A 9,865-nucleotide genomic window follows, 5' to 3' on the forward strand; every position below is an offset into this window, starting at 1 on the left:
CATCGGGAGGCGGGGCCCGGGAACATCTGCGGTTAAATGGGAGGGGCAAATGGGATCACGTGCCGGGATTGGTGGATCACCCCCCCCCCCCCCCCAGGCAGAGACTCCAGCTACTCATTAGTCTGTGGAAAGAAGCAAATTTGCCGCTGACATCTCCTCTCACCTTAAATGTATTAGACATTTCAACCCCCAGGAAAAATATATCGTCTGTCCACTCTATCTATTCCTCTCGTAATCTTATAAACGTCCATCCAGTCTCACCCCAGCCTGCGCCGCTCTGGAGAAAACAACACAAGTTTGGCCAGCCTCTCGTTATAGCTCATGCCCTCTAATCCAGGCAGGGTCCTGGTAAACCTCTTCTGTGCCCTCTCCAAAGCCCCGACATCCTTCCGAGAATGGGGCGACCAGAACTGTATGAAACACTCCAGATGTGGTCTAACTAGTTTTATAAAACTGTGTTACGAACTGAAACGATTTAGAAACGAACCAGCAGCAATAGAGTTCACACAGGAGTCTGGTTTTGGTGTTAAAAACATTCTCTTTATTAGTGTATAGTAACTTAATGAAATAAAGGAAAGTTGACAGTGTTCGGTGTATATATGTGTCAATATAAATCCCAAAACTTTCGAGCCTGAGGGAACAAAGCTCAGAGTCTTGAGATGGTAAAGTAGGAAAGTTCAGTAATCTACGGAATAAATGATGGGGGAGAGATATTTGTAATCCAGGGTGAAACGTAGAGAAAAGGCCGTTACTTCAAAATAACCGTCGACGAAGTTCTTATCCGCTGAATCCGTCCACATACGAGTTATCAGCGAAAGTGACCTGTCACAGGAATACCGTGTTCCAGGGGTTACCACACAACATACCCCGGCAAAGGTTAACACAACATATTCCAAACCGTATCCGTATATCTCTATCTCTCTCTCTCTCTCTCTCTCTCTCTCTCTCTCTCTCTCTCTCTCTCTCTCTCTCTCTCTCTCTCTCTCTCTCTCTCTCTCTCTCTCTCTCTCTCTCTCTCTCTCTTATGGTTTCAGTCCACAGTCAGCGCTGTCAGCCTGACTGACGTCATCGCCCCGCCTCCTTGGAGTCTGAGATACCTCTGATCATCGACACTGTTCAGGGTTTTGCATTTAACAGTGTACTGTCTCATACATTCGACCTACCGAGCCTGCCAAGATGATCATCACTAATCAAATCTCACTGAGATTTCTCAGATCCTGTTTAATTTATTGCCAAGTGCACAAGTACGGGAAGGTACAGGTACAGAGAAACATTGACTTACGGCAGCATCACAGACAAGTACATTCAGATAACACACGGAACACAAATTATACGATTCTCTGTCAGTAACAATCTGTAAATATGTTTTAAGTTATTAACGATATATAAAATACATTGTGCCATGATCAATAATAAGATGTGCATTTTGTGTCAATAACAGACTGGGAAATGTTGAATTTGCTCCCTGTCTCCATTCCTCCTGTAATCCACAACCAGCTCCTTTGTTTTTGTCACAATGAGGGAGAGATTGTTTTCTTGACACCACTGTGTCGGGGTGATGACTTCTTCTCTGTCGGCTGCACAGAGAAAAGGAGGGGGCAAGAAGACAACCCTGTGGGGTATGTGTGCTGAGGGTCAGAGAGAGAGAGAGAGAGAGAGGTGAGCGAGCCCACACTTAACACCTGCCGGCGATCTGACAGGAAGTCCAGGATCCAGCTACACAAGGCAGGGTGAAGGCCGAGGTCTCTGAGCTTCTTGTCGATACTTCACGCCTTCGTCTGGCTACTGCTCAGCCCATGACTGCAAGGAACTGCAGAGTACTTTGGAGAGCACAGACTATCAGAGAAACAAGCCTCCACTCCATGGACTCTTCCTACACATCCCCTCCCTCGCAAAAGCAGGCCATGTACTCAAAGACCCTCACAACCTGGACATTCTCGCTGCAAACCCGCTCCTCCATCGGGGAAGAGATACAAAAGCCTTAAAGCGCGAACCACCCGGCTCAAGGACGGCTTCCTGTCTGTGGTTCGAAGCCAAATGAATGATAAAATGGACTCGGCCTCACAATGTAACTCGACGTGACCCTGCACCATACCTCTATCTGCACTGCACTCTCTCTGCAGCTATAATGCTTTGTTACATTGTTGTTTTGTCATTTTCATTTTTCATTTTTAGAATCTTTTTTACTAGTACATAATCTTCTACAGCTACAGAATGAAACAAGACTTCAATAGATTAATATGTATATAATTAATAAAGTTGAAGGAAAAAACTAATCGTAAAATATAAAAATGGAAAATATATATAGGAAAAGGAAGGAAATAAAGAACCCCATCTAACTAGGGGGGAACCCACTAACAACAAAAAAGGGAAAAACCCATTAGGAATCAACCCCCCGGAGCAATACGTTTAACCATCATCTAAATATAAAAATAGAATCATCAACCACCATTTCATATTTATAAAAAATAAAATTGGAAGGAAACCATATAGCATAATTGAAATTAAATGATAATATTTGGCAAAGAACTCTATCTTCTCTCAAAATCGAATCGAGCATCAAAAGTTCTCCTAATTTTTTTCAAACTAAGACACAAGATTCCTTGAGAAAAACATTCAATTAATGCAAGGGAAGAAGTATCTTTGTATTTTAATCAAATAGCTCTTCTTATCAATAGTGTAACAAATGCAATTACATGTTGATCTGAAGATGAAATACCCTGAATATGATGTGGAACTATACCAAATAGAACAGTCAACCTATTAGGTTGTAAATTCATTTTCAGAGCTTTAGATCTTGTTGGAAATAAAGACTTCCAAAACGATTTTAATGGTGAACATGCCAGAACATATGTGACAAAGTAGCTACTTCAGTTTTATATATATCACAGCATTTGTCTATACTAGGAAATATTTTAGATAGTCTCTCCTTTGTTAAATAATAACGGTGAACAATTTTAAATTGAATTAAACAATGGTTGGCACATATAGAAGAACAATTTCCGTTTTTCAAAACTCGAAGCCAATCATTAACAAAGATCATATGAAGTTCTCTCTCCCAATCTTGTTTAATCTTTAGTGATATGTTCTCATTTGTAACAAAAATAAGTTATACATTCTGCCAATGGAAACTTTCTCTAAGGGATTCAATTTCAAAATGGTATCTAACAAATCAGATTCTTGTAAATATGGAAACTTAGGTAAGCATTGTTGTAAAAAATGTCGAAACTGAACATATTCCAAAAAATGTGTATGAGCGAGAGAAATTTTGTCAATTAGCCCTTCAAAGGTCATCAATCGACCATCACAAAATAAATCTCTAAAAGAATGGATCCCTTTATTGTTCCATAGGAGAAAAATGGGGTCAGTTGTTGAAGGTTTAAATGAAAAGTTTCGATATAAAAAACTAGACAACTAAATTGTTTCAAATTTAAAAAATTACGAAACTGAACCCAAATCCGTAGGAATAGTTTAATAACCGGGTAAAGATTTAAATTTGGAATTTTGGAGAGCTGTAAAGGTAATGGAGCTGCTAATATTGAAGTTAAATGAAATTGTTCAACAGCTTTTAATTCCAAATCAACCCATAATTATTTTTGTTTCTTATCAAGCCAGTATAACCAAAAACATAATTGTCTAATATTCACAGCCCAATAATACAGTCTTAAATTAGGAAGTGCAAGTCCACCATCTTTTTTAGATCTTTGTAAATTATACTTATTAATTCTTGGTCTCTTATTGTTCCAAATAAAGGAAGAAATAAGAGAGTCAATTTGATCGAAAGATTTTTAGTTAAAAAGATAGGTATACCAAACAAGGCAGTAAGGGGATTTCGGTCAAATTGGACCCAAAAAAAGTTGTGAAAAGGTATGGAATACTTCCCGCCAAAACTTTTCAATTGTAGGGCAAAACCAAAACATATGAATTAAAGAGGCATCAGCAGAGTTGCATTTATACAAAGTGGAGAAACAGTCGGGTAAAAACTGGAGAGCTTCTGTTCAGAATCGTAAGCTCTATGAACCACTTTAAATTGTAGAAGAGAATGACGAGCACAGAAAGATGATTTATTAACCTGTTTAAGAATTCTATTCCATCTATCATCAGAAATCTGACAATTTAGGTCATCCACCCAAGCTCTTTTTATTTTATCAAAGAAGTCTTGTCTAGAATCAATCAACAAGTTATAGATACCGGTAATAGAACCATTTACAAAAGTGTCCTGGTAAACCTCTTCTGCGCCCTCTCCAAAGCCCCGACATCCTTCCGTGAATGGGGGCGACCAGAACTGTATGAAACACTCCAGATGTGGTCAAACTAGTTTTATAAAACTGTGTTGCGAACTGTAACGTTTTAGAAACGAAACAGCAGCAATAGAGTTCACACTGGAGTCTGATTTTGATGTTAAACCCATTCTCTTTATTAGTATCTACTTCTAACATAGTAATTTAAAGAAATAAAGAAAAGTTAGCAGTGTTATGTGTATACATGTGCCAATATAATTCACAGCCTATCGGGCCTGAGGGAACAAAGCCCAGAGTCTTGAGATGGTAAAGTAGGAAAGTTCAGTAATCCACGGAATAAATGATAGGAGAGAGATATTTGTAATCCAGGGTGAAACGTAGAGAAAAGGCCATTACATCAAAATAACCGTCGACGAAGTTCTTATCCGTTGAATCCGTCCACATACGAGTTATCAGCGAAAGTGACCTGTCACAGGAATACCGTGTTCCCGGGGTTACCACACAACATACCCAGGCAAGGGTTAACACAAGATATTCCCAAATCCACTGTTATGGATTGTACGAAGCGACAGCCACACACATTCGTTATGGTTCCGTGTACCGATGATCAACCCACTCTTGTGGGCCGAGGAGACTTTCAACCCTCAGCTGCGACCAACTGAAGCGATCAGCTTTTCCAGTCTCTCTCTCTCTCTTTAGACTGGCCGACTGCCTGTCTGCAGATCGCTCTCTCTCTTATGGTTCAGTCCTCAGTCAGCGCTGTCAGCCTGTGACTGACGTCATAGTCCCGCCTCCTCACGCCGGCGCTCTTAAAGAAACAGTCACAGTACGACCGCAGGCTCGTAACAGCTGCAACACAACTTCCCGACTTTTGAACTCAATGCTTCATCTAATAAAGACAACCATGCCATTTGCCTGCTTAACCACCCGATCAATCTGTGCAGTCTCTTTCAGGGAGCGATGAACTTGGAGTCTAAGATCCCTCTGATAATCAACACTGTTCAGGGTTTTGCATTTAACAGTGTATTGTCTCATACATTTGACCTACCGAGCTGCCACGATGATCATCACTAATCAAATCTCACTGAGATTTCTCAGGTCCTGTTGAATTTATTGCCAAGTGCACAAGTACGGGAAGGTACAGGTACAGAGAAACACTGACTTGTGGCAGCATCACAGGCAAGTACATTCAGATAACACACGGAACACAAATGATACGATTCTCTGTCAGTAACAATCTGTAAATATCTTTTATGTCATTAACAATGTATAAAATATATTGTGTCATGATCAATATTAAAATCTGCAGCCCCAAAGTGCATTATGTACTGATTGCAAAGCTACGAAATTGCATGTGAATAGCCTCCCCTCCCCCAACTCCACTCTTTCTGCGTCACCAGCAGACTGGGACATCTCACATCTCGCTGCCTCCGCCAGGACATTAAACTGGGAACAACTGTGGTCAGGGACTGCTCTCTGGGGTACTCCAAACGCTACCTCCTTCCAGCCTGAAACCGACCCACTCATCCAGCCACACACTACCGGCAGTTTATCATCTCCAACGAAAAAGCCTAACACCTACTCCCGTTGTTCAATATCATTGCTGACTCTGAGTTTACCACCGTCAAATGCCGGGAGGGACATAATAATCAGAAAGTCTCTAGTCACAGCCGTGTAAATAAAATGTGATCTCAGTGGGTGTGTGGCGCATGCTCAGAATGCGAAGGAGACAGACAGACTGAGCCAAGTCACAGACTGATGAAGGGAGGAATGATCCATTTTGATACAGAGAGGGAAGCAGAGAGTTTGATATTGTTCCTGATGCCGGAACTGTGTCCAGTTAAAAGACGAAATCTTGTTCCTCTAAATTGTTTGGAGCTGTGACAGTGTTTTTATCAGAAGGCACCATGGAGAGTAGATGATCTGAGTTGAAATGCTGTCCTTCCCCTCCTACTGGCCTTGCATGGAGTAGACGTGTTTCTCGAACAGCTACGAAATTCTTTTTAAGTTACTGAATCCAATCCGCGTTGATGTCTCGTGCTAAAACTTCTGGTAAAAAGAAGCGGATCCTTCTGTGACTGGGGAAGCTATTGCGGAGCTAATTCGGAAAGCTCAGAGCGAAACGTCTGAAGCACATTCGGATGGGTGTTTAAAGGCTACCACAGAGCTTAAACGGATGGAGATTCTGCTGCAGACTATTCAAAACACGTTGCAGGAACAGACTACTCAAATTCAGGAACATGAGGATGCTGTAACGAGACTCGATACTAAGACGGATGAGTTGGGGAAGTTCGGAGATAAATAATCGAAAATCGTTGAATCTCTAAGACAAAAGATTGTCGCCTTGAGAATAGATCAAGAAGGAACAATATGCGAATTGTGGGTCCAGACTCCGCCTAGAATAGACCGGGCACACCGAGCCCCAGTGTTTAAATCCTCTTCTCAACAGGAACCTCGACCTGTGGTCATTGCGTTTCTTGAAAAGAAAGGTTACTATAATTCGCCATCTCGTCGGTTAGGTATGATTAACTTTGAAGATTATAAGATAAGGCTGGTCGAATATTATTTGCCCCAGGTATTAAATAAACGTTTTAAGTATTAAAAAGTCGTGGCTGAGTTATATAACAAAGGCTATAAACCTTCACTAAATTACCCCGCTCGCCTCAGGAATATTTTGAAAAATGAAATGTTGTCCTTCATCCACTTACAAGCTTTGTAAACTTATAACAGTGTAGAAAATTCAAGAGATTTGTGTTTAGGAATCTCAACCACAACAGCTCGTTAGTTCCGCTCTCTGTCAGTTCACCATCGCTTGAAAGCCGCCGATCCTTGAATGTGGGGGCGGAGATGCTGGAGAAGACAGCACCCCACTCGCTCCAAGGAGAGCCCGAATACGTGACCATGTCCGCGATCTGTTTGGATACACCGCCATGACGTTATAGCACCGTGACTTCATTCACTGACTCTCATTTCGGAAGGGGTTCATCCGGCCATCGCAGATACACCAACAGCTTCGCACTGGGAAGCGGCCGTTCACCTGCTTCGTGTGTGAGAAGAGACTCATTCAGTTAACCCACCTTGTGATGCTCCGGTGAGTTCACAATAAATAGAGGTCACATGTCTGTCCGGAGTGAGCAAAGAGTTTTACTCACTCATCCCAGCTGCTGCAACACCAGCAACTTCACATCAGGGAGGAAGTTCAAATCAGCTCCGTGTTAAATGTTTCACCATCTCGGTGACTGAAGGCAGCTGCAGGTCCATGAGGGACTGTTACTGTCAGATTCCGCAGTTCTTGCGGCTGCTCATCGCACACAGGACTGAACCCTGGTCACTGAGCATTTGAGGAGTCTGTTCTGCTGATGTTAGCCTTAAACTAGACTGGTGTTTAATACAATGCATCTGTGAAAGTTAAATCAGTTTTATCAAATCCCGTGCGTCAGGTACTTACTGTCTCTATCACACTCAAAATGCACACTAGAGAGGCCACTCAACCCATCTGATCCTTACCCATGCTTCTGTTCCATATCAGTTTATGAAAATCTACCCCTGCCGTTTCCCTCTCACTCTCCCTGATATGACAGGTTGCAACTAGTCACCACTCTGTGGGATAGGAGATTTCCCGTGAATTTCATAGAATAATAGAAATCTACAACAAATTACAAATGCTTTGCCCCACAATGTTGTGCCGACCATGTAACTTACTCTAGGAACTGTCTAGAATTACCCTACTGCATAGCCACCCATTTTCCTAAGCTCCATGTACCTATCTAAGAGTTTCTTAAAAGACCCTATTGTATCCGCCTCTACCACCGTCGCTGGCAGTGCATTCCACACACACACCACTCTTTGTTTTAAAAAGCTTGGCATTATCATCTCCTCTGTACCTACTTCCAAGCAGCTTAAACCTATTCGCCCTCGTGTTAGCCGTTTCAGCCCTGGGAAAAAGCCTCTGACTATCCACACGACCAATGCCTCTCACATCTTATACACCTGCATGAATTCTCTGCATGATTTTCTCCGGGCTGAACAAGACGATGAGCTCACTGTGGTTGTGACGTTGTTCAGGCCTCCGGACGAAGTTGGTTAAACTCCTTCTTCCCCGCTCTTTTCAATGTTTTGGGTCATTTTCAGCAATTTTAAAGGGCTGTGCCTCAGACAGCAGGGTTGTTGCAATAGATCACTAACGGAGTCTAGCTTCGATGTTAAAACCATTATCTTCATTGGCATCTACTCCAAATATAAAAGATTTTATAAAGAAATAAACAGAAATTAACAGTGTTAAGCGTATATATAGCTCCCAAACTATCAAGCTTGGGAAACAATGCTTAAAGTCTTAAGATGATAAAGTGGAAAAGTTCAGTAATCCACGGAATAAGTGAGTGAGAGGAGAGATTTGTAAATCCACACGAAAATGTAGAGAGAAGGTAATTACGAAGAATTCCACACACATTCCACGCTGGGTAAACGAAATCGCAGTCGCCGAAGATCTTAACCGTGGATTAGTTCCGAAATCCACTTCGAAATATCACCAGGTGACAGTGACAGGAATATCGTCTTCAAGTGGTTACCACAGAACACCCCGATTCCAGGTAAGGGCCGACAAAAGTGATACCACAGGATACTCCAACAAATCCACACATATGGATTATACGAAGTGACAGCCAGACATCCGTCGTGCATTGCGTGCCGATGATCAACCCAATCTTTTGGGCATAGCAGTGACAAGCTGAATTCTCTCTCACTCTCACTCTCTCTTCCTCTCCCTCTCCCTCTCTCCCTCACTCTCTCTCTCCCCTCCCTCTCCTCCCTCTCTCCCCTGCACTCTTGTCTCTGCTGCAGCGCATGTGTGACGTCACAGCTTCGCCTCACAGGCACTTAAAGCGACACTCACAGTAAACGAACCTGCGGTCTCGCAACACAATACACCTCTGAAGCCTGACAGCAGACTAGCGAGTGAAACTTCAATGGAGCAGAGTCAGAAACCAAGTTGCCAGTCAGGGATTTGGGGCTCCAGAAAGAGATGGGGCCTGGAGTTTACAAGGAGGAGGAAGAAGAGGAATCGAACCTGCAGGATGTGGCTACAAATGAATGATCAGACACATTTGGAAACTGCTTGATTGAGGTAAAAAAGGTGGTTAATTTCTGCAAAATACTGGAGGAAATCAATAGATCAGGCAGCAAATGTAGAGAGGAATAAATAGACAACGTTTAGGCCGAGCCCCTTTAGCATGCCTAGACTGTGTATTCCTCTGCTTAGTTGCTACCTGAACTGCACAGTTCCTCCAGCATTGTGTGTGTGTGTGTGTGTGTGTCTTTATTTCTGGCAACTGTAGAATCTCTTGTGTTTTATATCTGTCTTTGTAAGAGGGTTGTCCGAGAGGCATTAGATAAATGGAATGCCTGTTGATATTGAGTACATTCTTTTTGGGAGCTGCTTGCTACGTTAAATCAGCTACTGAGTTTTCTACATAGAAAGAAACCCGGCGGTGTGGACATGAAACTGGTGCTAGCAGGAATGTTTAATGGCACCTGGATTACCCATGAACCCCTGGGTTTAAAATTTCGCTGCTTCTGAAGCAACGATCATATGCGCAGGCATCAAGGTCGATGACGTCACAGAATAG

This window comes from Hypanus sabinus, unplaced genomic scaffold (assembly GCF_030144855.1).
Source record: "Hypanus sabinus isolate sHypSab1 unplaced genomic scaffold, sHypSab1.hap1 scaffold_80, whole genome shotgun sequence".
Classification (NCBI taxonomy): domain Eukaryota; kingdom Metazoa; phylum Chordata; class Chondrichthyes; order Myliobatiformes; family Dasyatidae; genus Hypanus; species Hypanus sabinus.